The sequence below is a fragment of the Lathyrus oleraceus genome, chromosome 2, assembly GCF_024323335.1.
Source record: "Lathyrus oleraceus cultivar Zhongwan6 chromosome 2, CAAS_Psat_ZW6_1.0, whole genome shotgun sequence".
Taxonomy (NCBI): domain Eukaryota; kingdom Viridiplantae; phylum Streptophyta; class Magnoliopsida; order Fabales; family Fabaceae; genus Lathyrus; species Lathyrus oleraceus.
Window position 1 is genome coordinate 185,147,846 of NC_066580.1, and position 26,631 is coordinate 185,174,476.

Below are 26,631 nucleotides of genomic sequence, written 5' to 3' on the forward strand. Positions count from 1 at the left end.
GCACTGAGATTGAAGGAATCCGTTCGTGTGGACTGAGTAGAGGCGTTGTCATCGTTCAACGTTCGTGATCGCTCCGTAGATCTGCATCAAAGGTTAGAATCTCCACAAGAGGTAACGATTCTATCACTGATCATGCCCATTTGTAAGGATCATTAAAGGAGAAATTTTAAATTCCGCTGCATTTTGGATCGCCCTTCTCCTTCAAATTCATCCACATGCATCATTCCTCATGGATTCAGAAGAAACTTGGGCTTGTAAAGCTAGGGTTTGTGTGGATATCAAATCCCAAAGGCATGGGCTAACCATATCATCAGCATGGGGGATGTGAAACCCTAATGATGGTGGTGAAGGTTTGATTTCAACAAAGGTGTGACCAGACAATCTAGAGCCTTCCAAGCCCTAATTCCTCATGGCATGACTTCATGGAACTTCCCCAGGCCTTATCTTGGTCTCCAAACCCCAAATCAGAAGATGATGAATCAGATGAACTTGGTGGCTTCACTGTGCATTCATGACCCCTCAATCTTCACCCTTTGTCATTTTGCTTGGCCTAACCTTTCTTGGAGCATTGGTCTTGGTCCAAAGTTAATGGTGTTATTCATATGGTTGTGGATATATCTGTGGTCCTGGTCATCTGAACAACCAAACTTCTTGTATTTCAAGCCACTTGCTGGTTATGTCATTGGTTCATGGATACTATATCAAAACCCTAATCTTATGGCCTCATTTCATGGCTTGTCCATAAACATTATGAGTCAAGTTATTTTCTTTTCAAAAGTCAAACATCTAAGTCATAAATAAACCAATTGTAAAACCAATTTCAATCACTTTTCAAACCATTTCAATCCATTCCATGTCATTTTAAACTATTACATGTGATTCTACACAAGAAATTACAAGTCTTGACATTTTTGACCAATTGTTGACTTTGGTCAACAATTGACTTTTTGGTCAACTTTGACCAAAGTCAACCCAAAATCCAAAAACCCTAAATTTCATCCTAGTCAACAATTCATTGTCCATTTACAAAGAAAATGCAAAGAAAAGGAGATTTTGACCAATTGTTGACTTTGGTCAACAATTGACTTTTTGGTCAACTTTGACCAAAGTCAACCCAAAATCTTAAAGCCCTAATTTTCCAAACCTAATCCTGATCACATCACATTGGTCTTGGTCCACCATCCAAAGGCCATGATTGCTTGCTTTCACCTTGTTTCTTTATTCACAAGTAACCTTGCAAATATCATGTCCATTTCCACAAACCTACAAAACACCAAGCCATGAAAACTACAACATAAGATCCATCCCTGTAATCAGTCCATGAACTCATTCACACAACCACACAAGCATAAAATTCAGCAAGAAAGAAATGCTTACCATGGTTGCAAGCACATGAACCCTGTCTTGCCTTGCTTGCTGCAACATACCTACACATGCCTTTCTACATCATGCACAACCATTGCAACATACTAGCACCTTTCTTGCTTTTCCTGCTGCAACTATGGGCTTGCATTAAGACCTCCATGTTATCAGCATCATTATACCAACACAACAACCTGCTATAAGACCAACAATGCAACCACCAGGTCTTGCATCTAACCCACTTGCAACGTAAGCAGATTACCATGAACCATACAACCTGAACCTACAACAGACAAAAATCATGGGCAATGCAATCAGTAAGCAAATGGTTCATGCACTGTCTACAACAAGATGGTAGAACAGTAGGGAAAATAACTTCTGCAAACAGTATCCTGCAATGTTACCAAATCATCCACATCTTGCAGCCAGCAGGAAACCAAGTCAAAGAGCACTCTGCAGCATTGTAAGACCAATGTTGAGCTTGCCATGAACCTTGTAGACCTGTGCCAATCATGCTTCATCACAAGCCATGCTTACCTACAATAACACACAAAAAAACCAGGTGAAACCCTGTATTCAAGCAAGTTAGAACCACAAAAAAGGGCTAGTACACAAGACCTACAACCATATGCACCAAGTCTTCTACCTTCAACCAGCCAGGATACCCAACATTGTAGCAAGGTTAACCTGCATTGAGCCTTGAACAGACCCTGCATCCAACAATCAAGCCAACCGTATTTCAGTTTTTGAAGTGGAACCAAACCCACAGCTAAACAACAACATCAGTGCAGTTGAACCACAGTTAAATTGGCAAATGGTTGACATAGTTCTGTCATGTTCAAGTGCAACCATGAAGCAACCTTGAACCAGAACAGGTATACCTGCAAACATCCTGCAACACACGATGAGCCTCAGCAGTCCATACTTTGAAGCTACATTATCATGACCTCATGGCATTTCAAATAATGCAAATCCTTGGATCAACAACAAGCCTAACCACACTAACCTCAAACCATTGCAATATCCTGCAATATGAGAAGGTTAACTGATACAACAGGAAATCAAATGGCAGGCACACCAAAGACAATACATACAACCAATGGCAGCATAGAATGTATTGTCACCTACATGTTTGTTACCCTGCAACTCAACCATAACACAAGCCCTACAACCAAGTGCAACATATCCAACAGGCTGGTGCACACAGTGGAAAACCTAGATTTGTAATGTATTACATGAACACCCTACAATGTATAGCCAATGAACAATAGTTCATTCTCCTATCACATCAATGAAGCTTGGAACCAGAGTGGAGGCATAGCAGTACATGTCCACTAGAAGTGCAAACCTGATTCAGCCATGAGACCTGTATCACTATGATTAACCAAGGCAGTGCAAAAGGTGAAAATTAAACTCATAAGGCATTGAATCAAAGCACATACCAAACATCACAAAATGCAAACCAAAACACACTTGCACTTAATAATGACCAGTTCAGTAGGTTACCTCTATCTAATGACCTCATCTCCTAATTTCAGTGCTACCTGCTAGAGTCAGTTTGTACATTAAAACCATTAACATTTACTCCTCCATCATTTCAAGCCAAACCAAGGTCACTTAAGGCCAACCTACAACTTGGATAGCAAGTCACCAAAATCATTTCAACATTAATGTAACCTAAGCCTAACATACAACAGCCAGTTAAAATTCATTTCATTAAGTCATTAATCAATTAAAACCAACCTAACTAACTGAGTTTCTCATTCACTAACTAACTGAGTTTAATCCTAACTCAGTGAGTCAATATTAACTAACTTCTAACCTAATACCAACTGAATCCAAGCCTTACTCCAAACCTATATAATTCTCTAACCTCCTATCTATTTAAATAACTCCATTATCATCTTTTGAGGACCTTGAACACTTTGCTCAGAAATTCTCTCATTTTGCAATTCATTACCCCTCCCTCACCAGAGCTCCATTTCTCTCTTAAAAAGCCATTGAAGCTTTAATTTTGCTTGAGCTAAACCAATGCATTCTCATTTAGCCATTCTCAAATTCAAAAGAAACAGAAGAAGAAGAAGAAGAAGGAGGAAGAAAGAGAGTGAAAACCAAGATCAAGAACTCACCAGCTGAAGTTTCCGATCGTCTTCTCCGGTAAGTCCATTTCTCTTCTGTGATGTTTTATTGCTTTGAGCGTACCGGAGTGTGGCATTGAGGATAGGGAGTGAAAGACCTATGGTGTTAGAGGTTAATTCAGGATAAGCGCCATTTAATTTGACTTTGAGAGGCTAGGGTTCTTCCATCGTTTAGGATCGATTCAACCAATTTCGTGACTGTTTCCCAAATCCGCTTCCATATTCATGCGTAGCGTGTCATTGTGCACCCAATGGTGGCGTTATTGTAGTTGTAAGCTATTACCGGCGCCAGTGACGGACGCCGCGCGATGACCCATAGTGAACAAACGATGGTGAGAAGACGCACACTTTGAGTTGAGTTCAAACTCTGTTGACTTGGACAAGTCAACAGAGATGAGGTCTGGGCTCAATCATTGAGGCCCATGGTGTTTTACTTCCCATACACCTCTTCTACTAGTGCACCTCCTAGAGGCTTACAAAGAAAATGGATTTTGGGCTTTGTTAGGCCCATTAGCATTGTTACTAATTCCCCATGCAACTTCAACTTAAACCCCCTGTTTGGAATATTGTTGAGGCGTTGGGCTCAGATGACCCATTTCCAACCTCGCTACACGCACCCCCATTTCTAGATTCTTACTAGATAAACCAAACCAATAATAGGCTCAATTGGCAACCCATTAACTAGAATTTCATTCACACACCCCATTGGACATTTACACACCCTTGCCCATTTTATTTGTTTCTTTTATTTTCCTTTTTTATTGTTTTACATTTCAATTAGGCTAATTAGATTGTTGGTTAATTAGGTTAATAAATCTTGATATTAGGATTTAATTATCATATTAGGATTTAATTAGAACTTTCATTAGAATTGATTAGGACTTTTGATTAGAATTTTAATTAGGGTTTTAGTTAGAATTTTCTAGTTAGGAACAATTTAGGTTTGACTAATTTTGGAATTACATGAAAATTTTCCACCTTAGGTTAGAATCAACTTTAGGTCATGAATAAAATTTGACATATTTTGCAAATGACCATTTTGCCCTTATGGACCTATTTTTGGTATTTTGTGGTAGAATTGCATGATCCCTTTAGGATTGGAATGTGACATAGAAATTTAATCATTTTCTAACAATTTTAGGACTTAACGTAGAATTTTAATCAACATTTTGACCAATTTGCACATGCTCCCTTAGGACTTCTAACTTAGAATTTTCAATCAATTTCTAATGCATGATCCCTTAGGGTAGTTTCTAACAATTACTAACTTTGATTAGATCCAAACCTAGTTCCCTAAAAACAAAACAAAACCCATGGTTAAATTGATCAAAAGCAATTTTGATTGATTAAATCCTTTGAACTTGTATAATCCCACAGTCTAAATTGAGTGACAAAAAGACCCTTGGTCACTTAATATGACTTTTCTTCCAAGCTGTGAGTTCAAGGCCTCAAGACAAGATCTTCGATCAAGGCATCCTCAATCATACCAAGCAGCGGATTATTCAAGCACATCAAAGGTGGCATCTTTAAAACTTGTTAAATCAAAGTTAGAAGAGTGTGACACGAGCCTTAAGCAATAGAGAAGGAGTGAGACTGGAGTATTCCTACCCCCATTATGAGTATCTTTGGGTATGGGACGTATGACCCAACACTCATCGTATTCACCTCTATTCATAGACTTTAGCACTATTCTAATCATACGATTGATAAGTCTCTCTCTCTCTCTCTTCACAAACAAAGAAATACAACAAAGCAAGGATTACATCAACAACTTATCAATCATGAATCAAGTTGTACGATACGAGCCTTAAGTAATGGAGAAGGAGTGGGAATGGAGTATTCCTACCCCCATTCTGAGTATCTTTGGGTATGGGACGTATGACCCATCGCTCATCGTATTCGCCTCTATTCATAGACTTTGGTGCAATTCGAATCAAACGATTGATAAGGTCTTCATCATCCATGCAAGAAATAACTACAAAGACTCTCCTCTATCCACTTGAAGTTTATGTACCACTTATACTTAATGTTTAGAGTTTATAACTACAACAATATGATTTTTTGGTTCAAAGTTGAAAGTGATTAGGTATCTTGAAGAAACTCAAGAAACTCCTAAATAAGTTTAACTCAATCAACACACTAAGAAATTTTTAAATAGGGTTGACTTGATAAAAATTGTGTGAAAGAAAGAACACTCATGGTTTTTTTAGATTTTTGAAAGTATGAGTTGTCATTATTTTTAGAATACACAACTATGCATCTTCTACATCTTCATAATCTGAATTATTATATATATTTTTTCTTTTGGAATAATGACAAGGATTTATATAGGTGCTATAAGTTTGTCACAAAATAGGTGAGAAATGGACAGATGATTCAAGTCAAATCATGCAGTTATGATTTGAATCAGTGGAAAAAAAATTTAAATCAAGATGATAAAATAATGAAATGACATATTTGATTCAAATCATAATTTGAATTAAGCTTTTCATGATTCGAGTCACACAACCACAAGTGACCATGATTTGAGTCATGTCTGACTATGATTTGAGTCAGAGTGTCTTTTGATTAAAGTCAGCCACTTTCTTGATTCAAATCACAAATACATAGCCAACATTCAAGTTTAATATTGATCTATTATTTCGAGTCAGTCATATGCTTGATTCAAATCAAACATAAAAAAATTCTTGTTTCAAATTTCCTAATTTCTGATTCAAGGCACACATATAGTTGACTTTGACCATATGCTTTAACAAAAAAAAATTAATGATCTAACCGAGTGGGAGAAATGATTCCAGACACATTTCTATGGTAACATGAAGAAATCAAATACCATAAAATGATAGAATCAAATTACAATTAAATTGATGATCCATAAATATTAAAAAATGAAGTAAAACATAAAAAATACACAGATGGGCTAAAACGAAATTAACATAGTTACCGACAATGCAATTTAAGTCTTTCCTTTTTTATGTTTGGCAAACTTGACATATTTTGCTAGATTGATTCCAATTATTGTGCTTCACACAAACCTTATTGATGCTCTTGAGCTCTCAAGCTCTCCTGCATTAAACATTTAATGTGCGTAAAACTTCAATCCATATCTCATAAACTTCTCCCCCTTTGAAAAAAAATAAACAAAGAGAAAAGCAAACAATGAAACACACAATAATAGATAAAACTACACATCTTATTACATTACAAAATGTCATAGAATAACAACACACAAACCACAGTTACACAAATGAAACACAATTTCAGATATCATAGCAAATATAAAGATGCAGATAAGAAAAATATACCACAACCAATAGATATACCTAAACAATAAGCAATCAAAAGCATGTCAGTAAATTGATCCATAGAAAGTAGACATTTCAGCTAAGACATTCATAAAACAACGACAATAAACACTAACACAATATCCAAAAAATAAATGCAAACAAAAGCTAATATGCAGTGTACTAATATGCATGTTAAGACGATGGAAGGAAACGTGAAAATAATAGGTCAGAGGGTGCGGTAGGGTCGTCAAAGATAAAATTATAGAGCTAACCATTATAAGCAATGACATCCTTGATTTCGTTGACTTGATCTATCCCCATTCCTTCTCTAACTCCAGAAACTTCTTATTGTCTAGTTTATTTTTACCTAGCTTTAACAATTGTCTTTTCTCACGCACAATTTGACGTTACTCTCTAACATGAGCTTTAGCAATAATAACTTCAATCCTAGCAACCTGTCGCTCTTCTCTAGCCTGAGCATCAATAGGAATATGGACAATACATCAATTAAAATAGGATTTCACAACATGAGTCAAACTAGAAGCAAGAGTAATACCAAATGCAGAGGTGGCCTTACATGGCACATATCTTTCAGGATCTTCCTTAACTAGTTAGTATATGTTCCATTCTAAAACCAGGAACGAGAAGTCGAACGGAGGTGATAGTGGATCACAACCTCCAATGCGGTAGAGTGGGAGGACCTGCAAGGTTAGAACTCTTAAGCTTAAGTCAGTATATGAAACTGAAGATCGAAATGAAATTCTATTTGAAACTCGTTACCTCGATTTGGCGCCTATCTCTCTCTCTCTCTCTCTCTCTCTCTCTCTCTATATATATATATATATATATATATATAATATTAATATATATATTAATATATATATATATATATCACTACGCCAAAAACTGGAATAGACAGCGCCCCTTAGAGGGCGCTTTATTACAAAAGCGCACTCTAAAGTAAAGAGAAAAAATAAGGAGCATACTATTAGAATAGACAACGCACTTTAGAGGGCGCTTTTGTAACAAAGCGCACTCTAAAGTGAAGCGAAAAAATAATGAGGAAATGGAGGGACACCAATAGAGGACGCTTTATTGAAAGCGCCCTCTAAGGGTAACCTTAGAGGGCGCTTCTAAAAAAGCGCTCTCTATGTCCATGTACATTTCCAGTTTATAAGGCGCTTTTGGAAAGCCTTAGAGAGCGCTTTTAGAAGCGCCCTCTTAGGCCCCCTTTAGAGGGCGCTTTTGTAATAAAGCGCCCTCTAAAGTGAAGCCAAAAAAAAATGGAGGGACAACAATAGAGGGCGCTTTTGTGAAAGCGCCCTCTAAGGTTACCCTTAGAGGGCGCTTTTGAAAAAGCGCTCTCTAAGTCCATGTACATTTCCAGTTTAGAAGGCGCTTTTGGAAAGCCTTAGAGAGCGCTTTCAGAAGCGCCCTCTTAGGCCCCCTTTAGAGGGCGCTTTTTTTAAAAAAGCGCCCTCTAAGGTCCCCTTTAGTAAACATTAAAATTATAACATATACTGCATGTCTCTTTATTTTCCCTCTCTATAAGCTATTTCGTTTACGTAACTGGGTTTTCTCTCAACTGCGATTACTCTCTACTGCGATTACTCTCGTCCTCCGTTCATTCTCCCTCCCTCACCGTCATCGTCGCCGTTCGTTCTCCCTCCCTCACCGTTCACGTTCACTGCGTTAACCTCTTCCACCGTCACTGTTCACTTTCTTCTCCATCGTTACCGTCACCTTTAAGGTATTTCTCTTCTCCATCGTTACCGTTCACTTTCTTCATGTGTTTGATTAGGGCATTTTCTAAACTTAGTTTTTCATTTTGTGCATTATGTTGATTAATGTTGTTTAGGGCAAACTGAGTTTTTTATTTCTGATTGAAAACTGATATATTTGAAGTGTGTTTGAGCTTGTGCTTGGAAGTTTGATGATTATGGATGCAAGTTTGTTCATGTTCCAAACACCATAAGTTTGCATTGGTCTTTTGCATGCAGTAGGTGTGTGTGAGTAAATGTGTATGCAGTAAGTTTGTGCATGCAGTAAATGTGTTCACGTATTGAATCATTGTCTTACTTGGGTCTTATTGAATCATTTCTATATTACAGATAAAATGGCTAACCAAGACGATACCCATGCCGCGAATGAATCACGTAATAATGTTGAAAAAGAAATCAAACGAGGATTGACTGTTATGAAGTCAATCATTCGTGCAAGAGACAAGGGTGTAAAATTTGAAGTACATTGGAGTGCTGAAGACCAACTAATTGAGCCTAACGGTTCAATGTTGGCAAGTTACATTGGTTTCCTTGTTCGCCAACATATTCCGATTACATGTGATAATTGGAGAAGTCCGGACTTGAAGGTTGGCAAGGAAAAAATATGGTCGGAGATACAGGTACTTACCATATATTGTTATATGTTTTTTTTGTTGACTATTTGTTAACCATATATTGTTATAATATTACTTTATAATAACACACTCCATTTGTATGTTTTTTAGAGATCCTTTCACATCGATGAAAGCCGGCAAAAATATTGTATTCAATTGGCCGGAAAAAGACTCCGAGGATTTCGATCCTTTTTGTGCAACAAATTTCTCAAGGATGAGGAAGGAAAATCTGTTGAAGGAGAACGGCCAATGAAGTATGCCGAGATTATTTCAGCCGATGAATGGGATAACTTTGTCGCCAAACGAAGAAACGAAAAATTCCATGTAATGTCTATTAATTATGGTATTATACAATTGTTAAGTTACTTGGTTCTAATATGCCTTAAACTTTTTTATCCAGGAAGTAAGCGACATAAATAGGAAAAGGGCATCAAAACCCGCGTATCCGTACAAAAAAGGGCGTACGGGTTATGCACGGTTACAACAAAGAATTGTGAGTATATTCAAATGCTATGAGCTTATACATTGTCACAATATGTTATAATTGATGATCTTATAATCTAATTCAATGTGTAGCTAGCCGAGGAGAAAAGTGACGCAACATCTCTTCCGGACCACGTATTATGGAAGGTTGCTCGGGTTGGGAAGGATGGGGCTGTCGTTGAAGCGGTCCAAAATGTTTATGACGAATGTGTAAGTATATGTAACATTATTTCTTTAATTATATCGAAAATTTTGTTAGACATATAATTCATTTTTAATCTCCTCTAATAATATTTCAGGAGACTTTATCCCAAACCGTACCTTCAACCGAGGTCCAGGATTGCAGGAGCGTACTTAGTCGAGTACTAAATGTTCCTGAGTATTCCGGTCGTGTGAGGGGTAAGGGTTTTGGTGTGACTCCGTCGTCATTTTATAAAAAAACAAAAACAAAAAATCCTACTAACAAAGAGGTGATGGAGACCTTGGCGGAGTTAAGGGCACAAGTACTCCAACTGCAAAACGAGAATGCAAGGTATAGAGAGGAAAGGTGCGCTTCCGAGGCAAAAGATACTAGTGACCGAGCTAGTATCAATCATCAACCGAAATTTCCCGACGTAATTATATATGTTATTATGAAATTAAAATAGCACTTTTTTACTTGACACATATACAAGTTAACAATAACATTTATTATTGGTTTAGGGCATTTCACCTTGTCAGCTGTATCTATCGTCACCAACTTATCGCATGGTTGGCAAGGGAAAAGTGCACAATACTTCGGGTGAATTACTTCACCATAATCCCCTCCCGGTGGGATTTATGAAAGTTTCGGTTGACCTCGTATTAGATACGGACGCCCGTCTACCATTACCCGACGTTGTTTCAGAGACAACGTTGATGCGAGATGCAGTCGGATCCTTTGTTGGTTGGCCGTCAGATCTAATTTTCCCTGATGCCGAGGTATATATGTTCTAAATGATTATGAATATTTAGAATTCACATTTCAATTCAGCTACAATTATGATATTTAATCAATCCTTATTACATGGTAATGTTAGACTCCTACAAGACCCACCCCTAAAGCTGGTAAAGGGATTTCAAGACGCATCGAGTCGGTTGCATCTCAAAAAGAGGTACAAATATATATACCCATTGAATTATATACACAACGATTCTTTTGCACTAAAAAAAATTAATGATTTATTTTATATGAATTTTTAGGTTCCCGGTCGAAAGTTGAAAAGCGATGGTAAGGATATTCCAACGAAGGATATTCCAACGAAGGATATTCCAACGACGGCCGGGACAAAATCTCAAATTATGATGCGTCTTGAGAAAATGGTGGAAGAGTCCGATATTATGGACGGGTCCATTCGTAGTATAGATTTTGATGAAGGTGTTTTCGGAAAAGCTCATTTCGAAATAATTGGAAAGGAGGACATGCAACAACTTTTTGAGCACGACGAATTGGGCATCGCTATCATTCATACATACATATGGTACTCCGATCAATCTATAATTTACTTAGTTGAACAATTTATTTACACATTTCAATGAGTAGTCTAATATTTATTATGTTTCTATTTAAGGTATATGTATGACAAATTGATGCGGGGAACTGAATTGTGTAACCGTTTCAATTTTATTGCTGCTTCCCGTGTCAACGCAACGTTAATATCGAAAAATCCAACATCCGTAAAGAATGATCTAGTCGATAGATTCATGGCGGCCGGCGATAATACTACACGCAGTTTGTATTTTTTACCGTTTAATTCTGGCAACGGGTTAGATTTTCTTTCTAATAATTTCATTCTAATCTATGTATATCTTTTACGTAGAAAATTTTCATTCATCTAAATTTTTGTTTTATTTTACAGTGGCCACTGGGTGTTGGTTGCTATGGATCTTTCGAGACTAATAGTGTATTATCTCGATTCGTTATCGGGTGATTGGAGTAAATATCCGGGTTTGAAGAAGACGGTTGACACGTAAGTGAAATTCCCCTAAATATTCGTGTGTATTTCTATATTTAATTATGTCTGTCAGATTGATCTCAATATACGTTTGCATTGGTCTTTTGCATGCAGTAGGTGTGTGTGAGTAAATGTGTATGCAGTAAGTTTGTGCATGCAGTAAATGTGTTCACGTATTGAATCATTGTCTTACTTGGGTCTTATTGAATCATTTCTATATTACAGATAAAATGGCTAACCAAGACGATACCCATGCCGCGAATGAATCACGTAATAATGTTGAAAAAGAAATCAAACGAGGATTGACTGTTATGAAGTCAATCATTCGTGCAAGAGACAAGGGTGTAAAATTTGAAGTACATTGGAGTGCTGAAGACCAACTAATTGAGCCTAACGGTTCAATGTTGGCAAGTTACATTGGTTTCCTTGTTCGCCAACATATTCCGATTACATGTGATAATTGGAGAAGTCCGGACTTGAAGGTTGGCAAGGAAAAAATATGGTCGGAGATACAGGTACTTACCATATATTGTTATATGTTTTTTTTGTTGACTATTTGTTAACCATATATTGTTATAATATTACTTTATAATAACACACTCCATTTGTATGTTTTTTAGAGATCCTTTCACATCGATGAAAGCCGGCAAAAATATTGTATTCAATTGGCCGGAAAAAGACTCCGAGGATTTCGATCCTTTTTGTGCAACAAATTTCTCAAGGATGAGGAAGGAAAATCTGTTGAAGGAGAACGGCCAATGAAGTATGCCGAGATTATTTCAGCCGATGAATGGGATAACTTTGTCGCCAAACGAAGAAACGAAAAATTCCATGTAATGTCTATTAATTATGGTATTATACAATTGTTAAGTTACTTGGTTCTAATATGCCTTAAACTTTTTTATCCAGGAAGTAAGCGACATAAATAGGAAAAGGGCATCAAAACCCGCGTATCCGTACAAAAAAGGGCGTACGGGTTATGCACGGTTACAACAAAGAATTGTGAGTATATTCAAATGCTATGAGCTTATACATTGTCACAATATGTTATAATTGATGATCTTATAATCTAATTCAATGTGTAGCTAGCCGAGGAGAAAAGTGACGCAACATCTCTTCCGGACCACGTATTATGGAAGGTTGCTCGGGTTGGGAAGGATGGGGCTGTCGTTGAAGCGGTCCAAAATGTTTATGACGAATGTGTAAGTATATGTAACATTATTTCTTTAATTATATCGAAAATTTTGTTAGACATATAATTCATTTTTAATCTCCTCTAATAATATTTCAGGAGACTTTATCCCAAACCGTACCTTCAACCGAGGTCCAGGATTGCAGGAGCGTACTTAGTCGAGTACTAAATGTTCCTGAGTATTCCGGTCGTGTGAGGGGTAAGGGTTTTGGTGTGACTCCGTCGTCATTTTATAAAAAAACAAAAACAAAAAATCCTACTAACAAAGAGGTGATGGAGACCTTGGCGGAGTTAAGGGCACAAGTACTCCAACTGCAGCAAAACGAGAATGCAAGGTATAGAGAGGAAAGGTGCGCTTCCGAGGCAAAAGATACTAGTGACCGAGCTAGTATCAATCATCAACCGAAATTTCCCGACGTAATTATATATGTTATTATGAAATTAAAATAGCACTTTTTTACTTGACACATATACAAGTTAACAATAACATTTATTATTGGTTTAGGGCATTTCACCTTGTCAGCTGTATCTATCGTCACCAACTTATCGCATGGTTGGCAAGGGAAAAGTGCACAATACTTCGGGTGAATTACTTCACCATAATCCCCTCCCGGTGGGATTTATGAAAGTTTCGGTTGACCTCGTATTAGATACGGACGCCCGTCTACCATTACCCGACGTTGTTTCAGAGACAACGTTGATGCGAGATGCAGTCGGATCCTTTGTTGGTTGGCCGTCAGATCTAATTTTCCCTGATGCCGAGGTATATATGTTCTAAATGATTATGAATATTTAGAATTCACATTTCAATTCAGCTACAATTATGATATTTAATCAATCCTTATTACATGGTAATGTTAGACTCCTACAAGACCCACCCCTAAAGCTGGTAAAGGGATTTCAAGACGCATCGAGTCGGTTGCATCTCAAAAAGAGGTACAAATATATATACCCATTGAATTATATACACAACGATTCTTTTGCACTAAAAAAATTAATGATTTATTTTATATGAATTTTTAGGTTCCCGGTCGAAAGTTGAAAAGCGATGGTAAGGATATTCCAACGAAGGATATTCCAACGAAGGATATTCCAACGACGGCCGGGACAAAATCTCAAATTATGATGCGTCTTGAGAAAATGGTGGAAGAGTCCGATATTATGGACGGGTCCATTCGTAGTATAGATTTTGATGAAGGTGTTTTCGGAAAAGCTCATTTCGAAATAATTGGAAAGGAGGACATGCAACAACTTTTTGAGCACGACGAATTGGGCATCGCTATCATTCATACATACATATGGTACTCCGATCAATCTATAATTTACTTAGTTGAACAATTTATTTACACATTTCAATGAGTAGTCTAATATTTATTATGTTTCTATTTAAGGTATATGTATGACAAATTGATGCGGGGAACTGAATTGTGTAACCGTTTCAATTTTATTGCTGCTTCCCGTGTCAACGCAACGTTAATATCGAAAAATCCAACATCCGTAAAGAATGATCTAGTCGATAGATTCATGGCGGCCGGCGATAATACTACACGCAGTTTGTATTTTTTACCGTTTAATTCTGGCAACGGGTTAGATTTTCTTTCTAATAATTTCATTCTAATCTATGTATATCTTTTACGTAGAAAATTTTCATTCATCTAAATTTTTGTTTTATTTTACAGTGGCCACTGGGTGTTGGTTGCTATGGATCTTTCGAGACTAATAGTGTATTATCTCGATTCGTTATCGGGTGATTGGAGTAAATATCCGGGTTTGAAGAAGACGGTTGACACGTAAGTGAAATTCCCCTAAATATTCGTGTGTATTTCTATATTTAATTATGTCTGTCAGATTGATCTCAATATACGTTTTTATTTTGTTAGGGCAATAATAAAATTTAGATCGAAAAAGAATTACCGCATTAGGAAGGACATTACCTGGGTCAGAGTTCAGGTATATATTAAGTATCTTATTTTTGCTTATAATAGTGTTTGTTTTTTGCTTATAATAGTGTTTGTAAGAAATTAACTATATATATATTGTTTGTTTTTCTGTGTAGTGTCCTCAGCAAAATAATTCGGTCGATTGCGGATTTTTTGTATTGAGATTTATGAGAGATATCATTGCATTGAATCGTATAGACATCCCAAAAATGGTATGGAATAATAACTTAGGGTTTATTTTAATATTATCGGATAACTAATCTAATTTGTTACTAAATCATGAATATGTTTTATTCTCTTAATTGTAGTACTTTGAGGAATACAAATCTTACTCAAGAGCTCATTTGGATGAAATGAAGGATGAATTGTGTCAATTCATTGTTGATCAAAGAATCATATAGCTAGGTTGTATATTGTTGTACATATATGTATGGAATGTTGTTGTTGTATGCTGTTGTTGTATATATGTTGTATATTGTTGTTGTACTTTTACTAAATCATGAATATGTTGTTGTATATTGTTGATCAAAGAATCATATATTAATGTTGTATATATGGAGGATTAATGTTGTATATAAATGGATTCATGTTGTATATATCAATGGATTAATGGTGTATAACATTGGATTAAAGGATGAAATCAATATGAATTTTACACTTTTGCAGCATGCGAACAGGTTACCAATTAAATATCCACTGTTTTTCAAACAATTTTTTTTAAAAAACTAACACTTTAGAGGGCGCTTTCTGTAGGAAGCGCCCTCTAAACACTTTACATTGAGAACTTTAGAGGGCGCTTTGTCCAGAAAGCGCCCTCTAAACACTTTACATTGACAACTTTAGAGGGCGCTTTCTGCAGAAAGCGCCCTCTAAAGTGTTAGTTATTTTAAAAAATAAGCGCCCTCTAAACACTTTACATTGACAACTTTAGAGGGCGCTTTTTCCAGAAAACGCCCTCTAAACACTTTACATTGACAACTTTAGAGGGCGCTTTTCCAGAAAGCGCCCTCTAAGGTGTCCCTTTATGGACCACTCCAGAGGGCGCTTTTTTCATAAAGCGCACTATAATGTGGGCCTTTAGACAACGCTTTCTCCAGGAAAACAAAGCGCTGTCTTTACCTATGCCAGCGCCAGATTAGAGGGCGCTTAAAAGCGCTGTTATAGGCCAAAATAAGCGCCCTCTTTTCCCTTATTTGGCGTAGTGTATTATATATATATATATATATATATATATATATATATATATATATATATATAGATAGAGAGAGAGAGAGAGAGAGAGAGAGAGAGAGAAAGAGAGAGAGAAAAAGAGAGGGGAAGAAAATAACGAACTAGTTATTTGCTTATCGTTCTTTGCGGTTGACCGTTGGATGTGATTTACAGTTGAGATATCTTAGGATAATAAAAGTAATTATCTCCATTGCTTAAGAAGATTCTTGATGGAGTGGAACCTTTATCTGATTGGAGGCCGAGTCAGTGTGGTTGTCCGAGGTCTTTCTTATCTGCCCAGAACAGTTTTTGTCTTCATAAGTTCTGCAAAAAATATCTTGATAATAGTACTATCCTTCCTCATTAAGATGGTATTTCCTAAAATTCACAATGATGTCATGAAATAACTTCAGGCCTTCAATATGTTCACCTTCAGTAGACATAATTTCATTTTTCCCAAGTATGAGTTAAATGAAGGAGGAATAAAAAACACGTTTGTTCTTGTTGTTTTTGCAGATCATGATTTGGTCAATGATGAGTTTGACCTAGATAAATTATTGGTGGGTAATCAACATCCACATAAGGAAAAATTAATATCATATGCCCTTACCGAATTCCTAGCTTTGTAGTACAAAATATTCACAGTGGCCCAATGTAGCATCCTTCATGTTATATTTCATTTGGATAACTTGGAAAATTATTACATCCAAATGATCCTTGAGCAAAGACTTGGAGATTGATTCCACAAGCTTAATACAATGAAAATCATGAGTATGTTTAGCAGGATTAACTTCAAGTTCTTTGTACTAAAGATTGAATACTTTAGCAAAATCAATAAATGAAAATGACACCATATTTCCATGAAATATGCAAAGAAGTATGTCACCGTCATTCTTAAAATTGTTGTAGAAAGCCTTCACATGAAGAGGGTTGAATTTTTTGTTTAATTCCAAAAAATGTAACTTATGTTTATCAAACATGTCAAGAAAATCTAACTTCAACTCTTTCTTAGCTTCTCCAATAATGTAGTACTTAGGAGCACAAAATTTTGTTCATAAACAACTCAGATAACCTTTTGAATTCATCTTTGAATATCATATGATTAAATTTCTAAATTGATGGAGAAATGACTAGAGTAGAAGAAGTTGTGCAACGGTAAATTCATGACCATTAAGCAATGGATAAACTTAACGTCAATTAAACCAGAGTCGCCACCGCGCTTTTATTGTTTTCAAAGAAAAAGGGAAAAGTACGAACAAAACCCAAAGATAAGAAGTTTTCAAATCAAAACTAATAAAATGCCAGAGATTACAGGTAAGGGGGTTGGTTACACAGAGGGAAGGTGTTAGCACCCAAAGTGTCCTAGGTACTCCTAGGGAGCCCTTTTTTATGTGTGTATGTGTTTTGGTATAAAATGTTGTTTGAGAAAAAATAGAGTGTGGGGATGAGAAAAGAATTCATTGATTATATTTTTGTGTTTGAAAATACCTTCGGAATTGTACCGACGTACCAACATAAAAATGAGGGATCAAAACCTCGTAGTTCGTGGTAACAATTTCAAAGTGAGTGGATTATTTTTTTTATCAAAAGTTAAGTTTAAAAGAGGCACAAAAGGCCCAAAAGTTTGAATGAGTGTTAGTTCTTTTTGTCTTTTGAAATTTTAAGTCAATATGATTAGATTTATTTACAAGTTTGATTTAAGAAAAGAGTTTGAAAATGCAATGGCATAAGGCCAAAGTTTCTAATTTAAAACATGTCTAAGTTTGAGATAACAAGCAAAGAAGGTTTCAAAAAGGGAGAAGGGATTTGAAATTTAAGAAGTGGGAGGAGATGAAGACACTAATCCTAGGCATAAAATTAAAAGTTAAGAGTTGAAAAGATCTGACCAATAGGATGCAATCCAACAGACGAGAATGTCATATAAAAAATCCACTTTCCCTTTGGACTTTGAAATAAAGCAATAATCAGCAAGCAATTAGCAATATCAGGAGCAAGACATCAAATAAAGATGGCCACATCCAAGCAAGCAATTTCACAGCTAACAGTCTTCTTTGCCTCCTCATGTATCAGATGACATACTCCTTGACTTTGCTCAGAATAAGACATTAGACACAGGTTCAAAGTAACAGTTGCATCAAGACCATGTAACAGATGAAGTCAAATGAATCCCAAGACTTGCATCAGATGAAAGCTCAAATCTCAATAACTTGGTCTCAGAAATGTTGGCATTGACCAAGTCCTTTTGCATATGGAAGGTTGCCTAATTCTAAGTCCAAAAGCTCAGATCAAATCCAATAATCCACACAAATATTTTTTTAGGATTTTTGTTGTTTATTAAGTATTTTAAGATCCTAATAACACAAACACAACAAGATACACAAACAAATATATACAATCACAATATATGGCTCAAATGAGCAAAGTGAAAATGACATAAACATAAATAAATTAAATGATATGTAAATGGCAAATGAAATGGTAAATGACTTGAATTTAACTTGTATAAAGTAAATGACTTGAAAGATAAAAGCAACGTTTATATAAGTTAGTCAAATGTTAGTTGATTAGATGTTAGTGGTGTTTTGCTTTTCAATTGATTAAGTCATTCTTTGGAGAACACTCAACCCTCTATTCACAAGCATGGATCCTTGAACCAAGACATCTTCTAAAGGAAGGAAAAAAGGCCAAGTTTCCACATAATACCATGAAAGGGGGGAGACTTACAATCCCACTTACTAGAGTGTTATGCCTTTAGGGTCAAAATTTAGCTTTATGTTAAGCAATCGTAATTGGACTTATGTAGAAGTCACAACTATCTGAGGCCGGACAATAGAAATTTAGGTTCTAATGCATGTTAGAGGTTTGGTATAATGAACCAAACTCCTAAAACATACCACACACTAAAAGAAAAAGATTAAAGGGATAGACCTATCTCATCCATACTTGTATTGGTTCATCTAACACAAAGTTATTGATGAACCAATTAGCCTTAGGAAGTTGAGATGTCATTGGTCAATGAAAGGGATGGGAAATAATGCGATTGAAGATGAAGAGGGAGGGGAGATGAGATAAACACACATTGGTCATGGGAGGAATTTTATCAAATTAAAATCATCCATTCATTTTGGGAGATGAAATGTACATTTCATCAATCCCCTAAATCCAATGATTTTAACTTAACAAAAGTCAAATCAACCTTGACCAAGGCCCAAACACATAGTCAAACATCAAAAGTCAATAAAAATGGCTCAACATGATTTCTATACAATTAATCAATTAAAAATTAAATTAAAAGTGAATTAAATTTCAATTTAAATTGGCCAAAACCTAAAACCTCTTCAAAACACCAAATAAATGGCTAAGAGATTTATCCTAGGTCAATGAAGGTCAAAGGACCTTGGACAAAAAATTTCATAATTTTTGAAAAGTCAGAAGTATTTTTAAATAATTAAAAATATGCACAAAAATAATTAATTCATGAAAAATATCAAAATTAATCTAAAAAATAATTTAAATTCAGAAAATGAAAGAGGAAAATATTTAAAGATTTTTGGTGAAAGTCCCATTTTTTGGATTAAAAATGAAATTGATATGAATTAATCAAAATAAAAGGAAAGTAGTCAATGTAGTCAATGCGTGCACATGCTTACGCTTGGTAATCACTTTGGACGCTTGAGATTAGAACATGAGAACTAGATCATGTAACATCCTAAGTTTTCATACCATAAATAATATATATGATTATAATTGAGACTTTAACATCGCTCATTTTACAAACTAAACATTGAAACTAGCCGCTATAATAATTAATTTATCAACTAATTACTCTTTATTTTATTATTAATTTGAATATCATCGTTTTATTTTACAAACTAAACTTTGAAATTAGTCATTTAAATACTTAATTTAAGTTAATTAATTATCCATATTATTTTTGTTATTATATTATTTGATGTTATTTGATTTGAATATCACTATTTTACTCTACAAACTAATAGTAAATAAAATAACCTTAAGTTAATAAATGTATTAAATAATTACCCTTGTTATTATTATTATTATTATTATTATTATTATTATTATTATACTTATCCTTTCATTTTATAAAAGAAATATATTTTATTTTACTATTAATATTCTACATGATCATATGTCATGAAATAGTAGAAAAATCAAACTTTCGTACATTTCTCACCAACTATTTTTACAAAGTCATATTAGAACACCTATAAAACTATTCATGCAAGACTTGTAAATATTTGACAAAGACATATTTACCAGCAAGAGTTGAAAAGTTAGAAAGCATGGGCAAAAGGAGATAAATTTATATTATTTTAATATCTTACAACTAGTATAAATAGGGGTCTTTCTCACCCCATTTTCATTCATTCATTCACAAATCATCTTTCTTACCTCTTCATTTCCTTCTTTCTCTAGTTTCTTCATATATAAATATTAGTTTTAGTTGTCGAAGTTTTCACAGTGTCGGTTTGTAGTTTTTAGAGTTATTTTGGGGTCAAAGTTCTTCTAAAGTTTTAAAGGAGTTTGATACGTCAAAGTTCTGCTCAAATCATTTTCATAAGTAATCGGTTCTGGGCAAACATCAGAGAAAACGCTCGTGGACTTTCAATCACGATCAACAACAAAAGGTGGGGGCAAGTTCTCGTATACGTTGGGACGGTTAGCGTAAAATAGCTTAATATATATATGTGGGTAGTGGTGACCCAAGCCCTACCAGCGATAAATAAGTAAGGAGAGCCTATTCTCGAATAATGATTTTCCCAAATCACTAAGCGAGGTTATGCCGACCTTAATTATTTATCATAAGAATGATCTATGACAATTTGAGGTTGTATTGTGCTTGCATTGTTTGATTAATTGTCTAATTGTTTATTTTATTTATACTTGAATGATTGTGATTGATAGACTAAGAAAATGATCTATTAAGGAGAGAAATAACAATATTGATTAGATATTAAGTGTTAGATCCCCAATGAAATAAGGGAAGTTGGATACATTGAGTAGTTGTATTCAGTTGGGTTCTGGCTAAGGATAAGACTTGGTCGACCATGTCCTTTACGGTCCACCTCTCTTACCTGGGAAGTCAACCATACATTATTCACCGTATAAACTGAACTAGTTATATATAGATAAGGATCACGCCAAGGAGAAATAGACAAGACATTTAATGGATTTGGCACTCAACCGAAGTAATTAGATAATAACTATGGCCTGAAAGGTTAATACGATATTTCCCAGAAATTAACTAAATACTTATAGTTGAGAGTTGCTACAAGATGGTTGAGTGATCATATAGACCTGCATTGAGGAATGTATAAGTCCACTGCCGTGCGGTATGGGACGTACGAGGTTGATCAGTCGCCTACAATCCCGACGGGGATTATTATTTATGCATGCTAGGCAAGACGAGGGTCTTGGCCTGAATCCTCAGGGACGATCGACTTATAACACCTGGACTCCATGTGAAGTTAGGTGGCGTAGCTCTTGGTAATTGGGAGTACGTTGGTGGCATGTGGTCTTGTGATATCTGATCTTGGTAAATGGGATAGGTATCCTTGACAACGTTTAGTGGCCTGAGTCAGCATATAGTTCAGGGTTGCATTAGAATAAACACTTATAGAGTATAGGTAAATATGGGATAAAGATACGCTTGTTTGAATAATTGTGGTTGTCATATATATATTACTATTTTACATCCTATTCCCATTTTTAAACTTGTACGTAAATCTTAGCCCTGTATTCTTTTTGTCTTGCATCTTTGGATTGATCTATGACGATCAGGCGACGAGCTAGACCCTTTAGGAGGGAAGGCTATGGAGTGACAGATTACGATAATGTCAAGGCTGAAGGTTGCTAGCGTTTTGTCAAACGCTTATCACATCGTTACTAGTACGTAATATTATATACAGTCAGTATAAGTGTCAGTCATGTTGGACTTAGGAGGTCCTTCTGTTAAGCTTTCTTTTGATTTTTTTCATGTACTTTTATTTTAAGTTTTATCTACGTGGCAAGGCCACTAGTCTTAACGGTGTCAAACTTTATGTAAAAGCATATATATGTGAAGTAGTATCTTTTAATTAATTCAGTCTTGTTGTTTAATTTTTTTTAAAATTTTTCTGTATTTTATTTTAGAATTTCACCAATGGGACATAGGCTGTCTCATTTAATGGTATCAGAGCTGGTCGATTCAGCTCGAACCGTAAGTGTCTAGAGTTATACTGACTGTATCAAGTTGGATTCCAAACAGGATGATAACTTTTCTTTTGTGCGTTGAGTCCTCCTCTTGATAGCCTTCTAATATACTGATCTAGGAAGCGACTTTAACACACTTAACTTATTCTTATTTCTTTTTCCCCCAACGGTAACGTAACGGACACTTCACAAAATTCACTATATAAATACTTCACACCTATTCATTACTTTCATATCAATTTCAAAGTACTTATCCATACCTTACAAATGGCTAAATGTTTTCTTTTATTCATCACTCTTCTTGTCATTATCTTGTTTCTTATTGGTATTGTCAAGCATGAAGAATTAGGTAAAGATTTCTTAGCAATAATGATAATTATAGTGTTACCATTACTAGTCTTAGCTTGGTTTATTAATAGAGGTTTTTAAATGAAACATGGTCATGGTTTTTGTAATCGTTGTTATTGAATAAATTGATATGCTTTTGTTTATACACTAAATATTGATTATCTTTGCCAAAATTCTAGATATAATCATAACTAATGTTAAGCATTAATTCAACATATTAAACATAACATTGCATGTGAGAGAATTGACAAAATCCTTATCTATGAATCATTCATTGGGATATAAATATACATATTTATTATGTTCTTTATGTCTTGTGGATGATTGAACCTAATAACTTATCCTTTTCAGGAAGTTATGGTCCAGAACGCCAGAAATGTGAGGCGTGGTAGGAATGCTGGTAGAGGCGCTAGTAGAGGTGTAGGTAGGAATGTGAGTGGTGAAGCTACTCCCAAAGGGGTAGCTAACATCCCCATAGGATGGGAAGATCATTCCCAAACTGGAACGAACTCTCAAGCTGACACTCGAGATGTTCGTGAACTTGCGGCGACTGTGTTAGTTCAAACACAACAAAATGCTCAAATCCTACAAATCACTCGTGATCATCAACTTTTTCAGCAACAGCAAAGAGAAACTGTGCATGAAGATACGGGATTGAACTCATTTCTGAAAGGTAAACCACCACAGTTTGGTGGTGACTTTAATCTGGAGGGTGCTGAGAAATGGTTGCAAGAGATAGAGAAGATATTCTCTTTCATTCACTGTAGAGAGAATAGAAGAGTCGGTTATGCAACTTTCATGCTGACAGGCGACGCTGAAGCCTGGTGGAGAGGAAAACATAGATTATTGGAAGAGGAAGAAAGAGAGATCAATTGGATCTTGTTCAAAGAAGAATTTTTGGGGAAGTATTTTCCAAAGCTATGTAGGAAAGAGAAGGAGAGAGAATTCCAGAACCTGCGTCAAGGTATGATGACGGTGGGAGAGTATACTAGGAAGTTTGAATCCTTGCTAAAGTATTCTGAATTTTACCGTTTGCATCCAAGGGAAGAATGGATGTGTGAAAAGTATCAAGATGGATTGAAATATGATATCCAGAGGGCGGTTCTACCTCTGCATATTATGTACTTTGGTGAGCTGATAGAAAGATGTTTGGAGTTGGAAGGAATTGACAATAGGAAGAATCAATATGGATCAGGAGTACCAACCCGAAACAACAATCACAAGGGCCATTTTAACCGAGGCCATGGAGGAAGGACCCAACAAGGGGGTAGGCCATATCAAAGGCCTACACCAATCATAACCAGGATTCTAGAAGGTTAATGTTCAAGTGTTACAGCTGTGGAGGGGCACATCTTAACAAAGATTGTCCAAATAGAAATATTGGAGCTTGTTTTCGTTGTGGTCAGAAGGGCCATTTTCTCAAAGATTGTCCCCAAGGAAAAAACTAACCAACAAGCCAGAAGAGCGTCCTAATAAACAATAACAATGTAGGGAGAGCAAGGAACGGAGGCCCAAATGTTGGTCAAGGACCTCAGAATCAGAACAAGCCAACCACAGGAAGAGTATTTGCAATTAGAGGAGCTGAGATCTCAAAGTCAAATGGGTTAATCCAAGGTATGTGTCTAATTGGAGATAAGTTGGTATCAGTATTATACGATTCAGGAGCTACACATTCATTTATATCTACATCTTGTGCGGAAATTTTGGGATTTGAAATTGTTGATCTCAATAATAAGTTGACCAATACAACTCCCTCGGAGAAAGAATGGTAACTTGTTCAGTCTGTGCAGACTGCCCTGTAATTTTAGAAAATAGAAGATTCTTAGTAGATCTTATAGTACTCCCGCTAAAAGACCTAGATGTCATCTTAGGAATGGATTGGTTATCAGCCAACGATGTAAACTTGGGGTGCAAGAAGAAAATTTTAACGTTTGGAGAAGATAGTCGAGAAGTCATAAAGGTGGAAACTCTCACCCAAAAATTTATGATGTTATTATCTATGTCATAAGGAGAAACCCCTAGTGTTGAAAATCTTCCAGTGGTCTGTGAATTCCCGGAAGTTTTTCCAGAAGAGGTTCCAAGTTTACCATCGGTTAGGGAAGTGGAGTTTTCTATAGACTTGGTTCCAGGCACTAGACCAATTTCTATATCTCCTTATCAAATGTCACCCTCAGAGATGGCTGAGTTAAAGAAACAATTAGACGAGATGTTAGAGAAGGAATTTATTAGACCGAGTGTATCGCCATGGGGAGCTCCAGTCTTGTTTGTCAAGAAGAAGGATGGTTCTTCTAGACTTTGTGTAGATTACAGACAACTTAATAAAGCTACTGTAAAAAACAAGTATCCTTTGCCTAGAATCGATGACTTGATGGACCAGTTAAAGGGAGCATCGGTATTCTCGAAGATTGACTTGAAGTCTGGATATCATCAGATCAGGGTGAAGGAGGATGATATTCCAAAAACAGCTTTCAGATCCCGTTATGGACACTATGAGTACTTAGTGATGCCATTTGGTTTGACTAATGCTCCAGCAGTATTCATGGATTACATGAATAGGATCTTTAGGTCGTACTTAGATCAATTTGTTGTAGTTTTCATTGATGACATTTTGATTTATTCAAAGAATGAGGTAGAGCATGAAGAACATTTGAGAATTGTGCTACATATATTAAAGGACCGCCAATTGTACGCGAAATTCTCGAAATGTGAATTTTGGTTGAAGGAGGTACAATTTCTTGGTCATGTTATCAGCAAAGAAGGTATTGCAGTAGACTCGAGTAAAGTCGAAGCAGTAACAAAGTGGGAAAGTCCAAAGAATGTTGGTGAGATTCGAAGTTTTCTTGGACTAGCTGGATATTATCGGAGGTTCATCGAAGGATTCTTAAAGATCGCTTTGCCTATGACTCAGTTAACGAGGAAGGGTAAGAACTTTGAATGGACAAAAGAGTGTGAAGAAAGTTTTCAGAAGTTAAAGGAGAGATTGACTTCATCACCAATACTCATCTTACCGGACCCGTTAGGACGATTCGATGTGTATTGTGATGCTTCATACCAAGGTCTTGGTTCTGTGTTGATGCAAGAAAGGAAAGTGATAGCTTATGCATCAAGACAGCTGAAAGTGCACGAGAGAAACTACCCAACTCACGACTTAGAGTTAGCAGCAATTGTGTTTGCCTTAAAAATTTGGAGGCATTATCTTCATGGATCAAAGTTCACTGTGTTAAGTGATCACAAAAGCCTGAAGCATTTATTTGATCAGAAAGATCTAAACATGAGACAAAGGCGTTGGATGGAATTTTTGAAGGACTACGATTTTGAGTTACAGTATCATCCAGGAAAGGCCAATGTTGTAGCAGACGCCTTGAGTCGAAAGAAACTTCATGTATCTGCAATGATGTTGAAGGAAGAAGAGTTGATTAACCAATTCGTGGATTTAAACTTAGGAGTACATCACAATGAAGGAAGTATGTTCATAGGCACTATTGTCATGTCTAATGAATATGTAAAATGGATCAAAGATGAACAACAACTTGATGACCAATTAATGAATATAAAGGAAACTATCAAAGATGGTCAGAATGGGGATTTTAACATAAGGAGTGATGGAATCCTAAGGTTTGGAGAAAGGTTGTGTATACCTCAAAACCAGGATATTCGAAAGTTGATCTTGGAAGAAGGCCACAAAAGTAAGATGAGTTTTCATCCAGGAGCCACAAAGATGTATCAAGATTTGAAGAAAATGTTTTGGTGGTTTGGAATGAAGAAGGATATAGCAGAGTATGTTCAAAGTTGTTTGATATGTCAGAAGGCAAATATTGAACATCAAAGGCCACCTGGATTATTACAACCTTTAGACATTCCGGAGTGGAAGTGGGATGGAATAGCTATGGATTTTGTAACTGCTTTGCCCAAAACTCAGAAGAAGCATGATGCAATTTGGGTAATCATTGATAGATTGACAAAGAGTGCACATTTCATTCCCATCAACCAAACGTTTAGCTTAGAGAGACTAGCTCAGATATATGTAAAGGAAATTGTTAGATTACATGGGATACCTACAAGTATAGTCAGTGATAGAGATCCCAGATTCA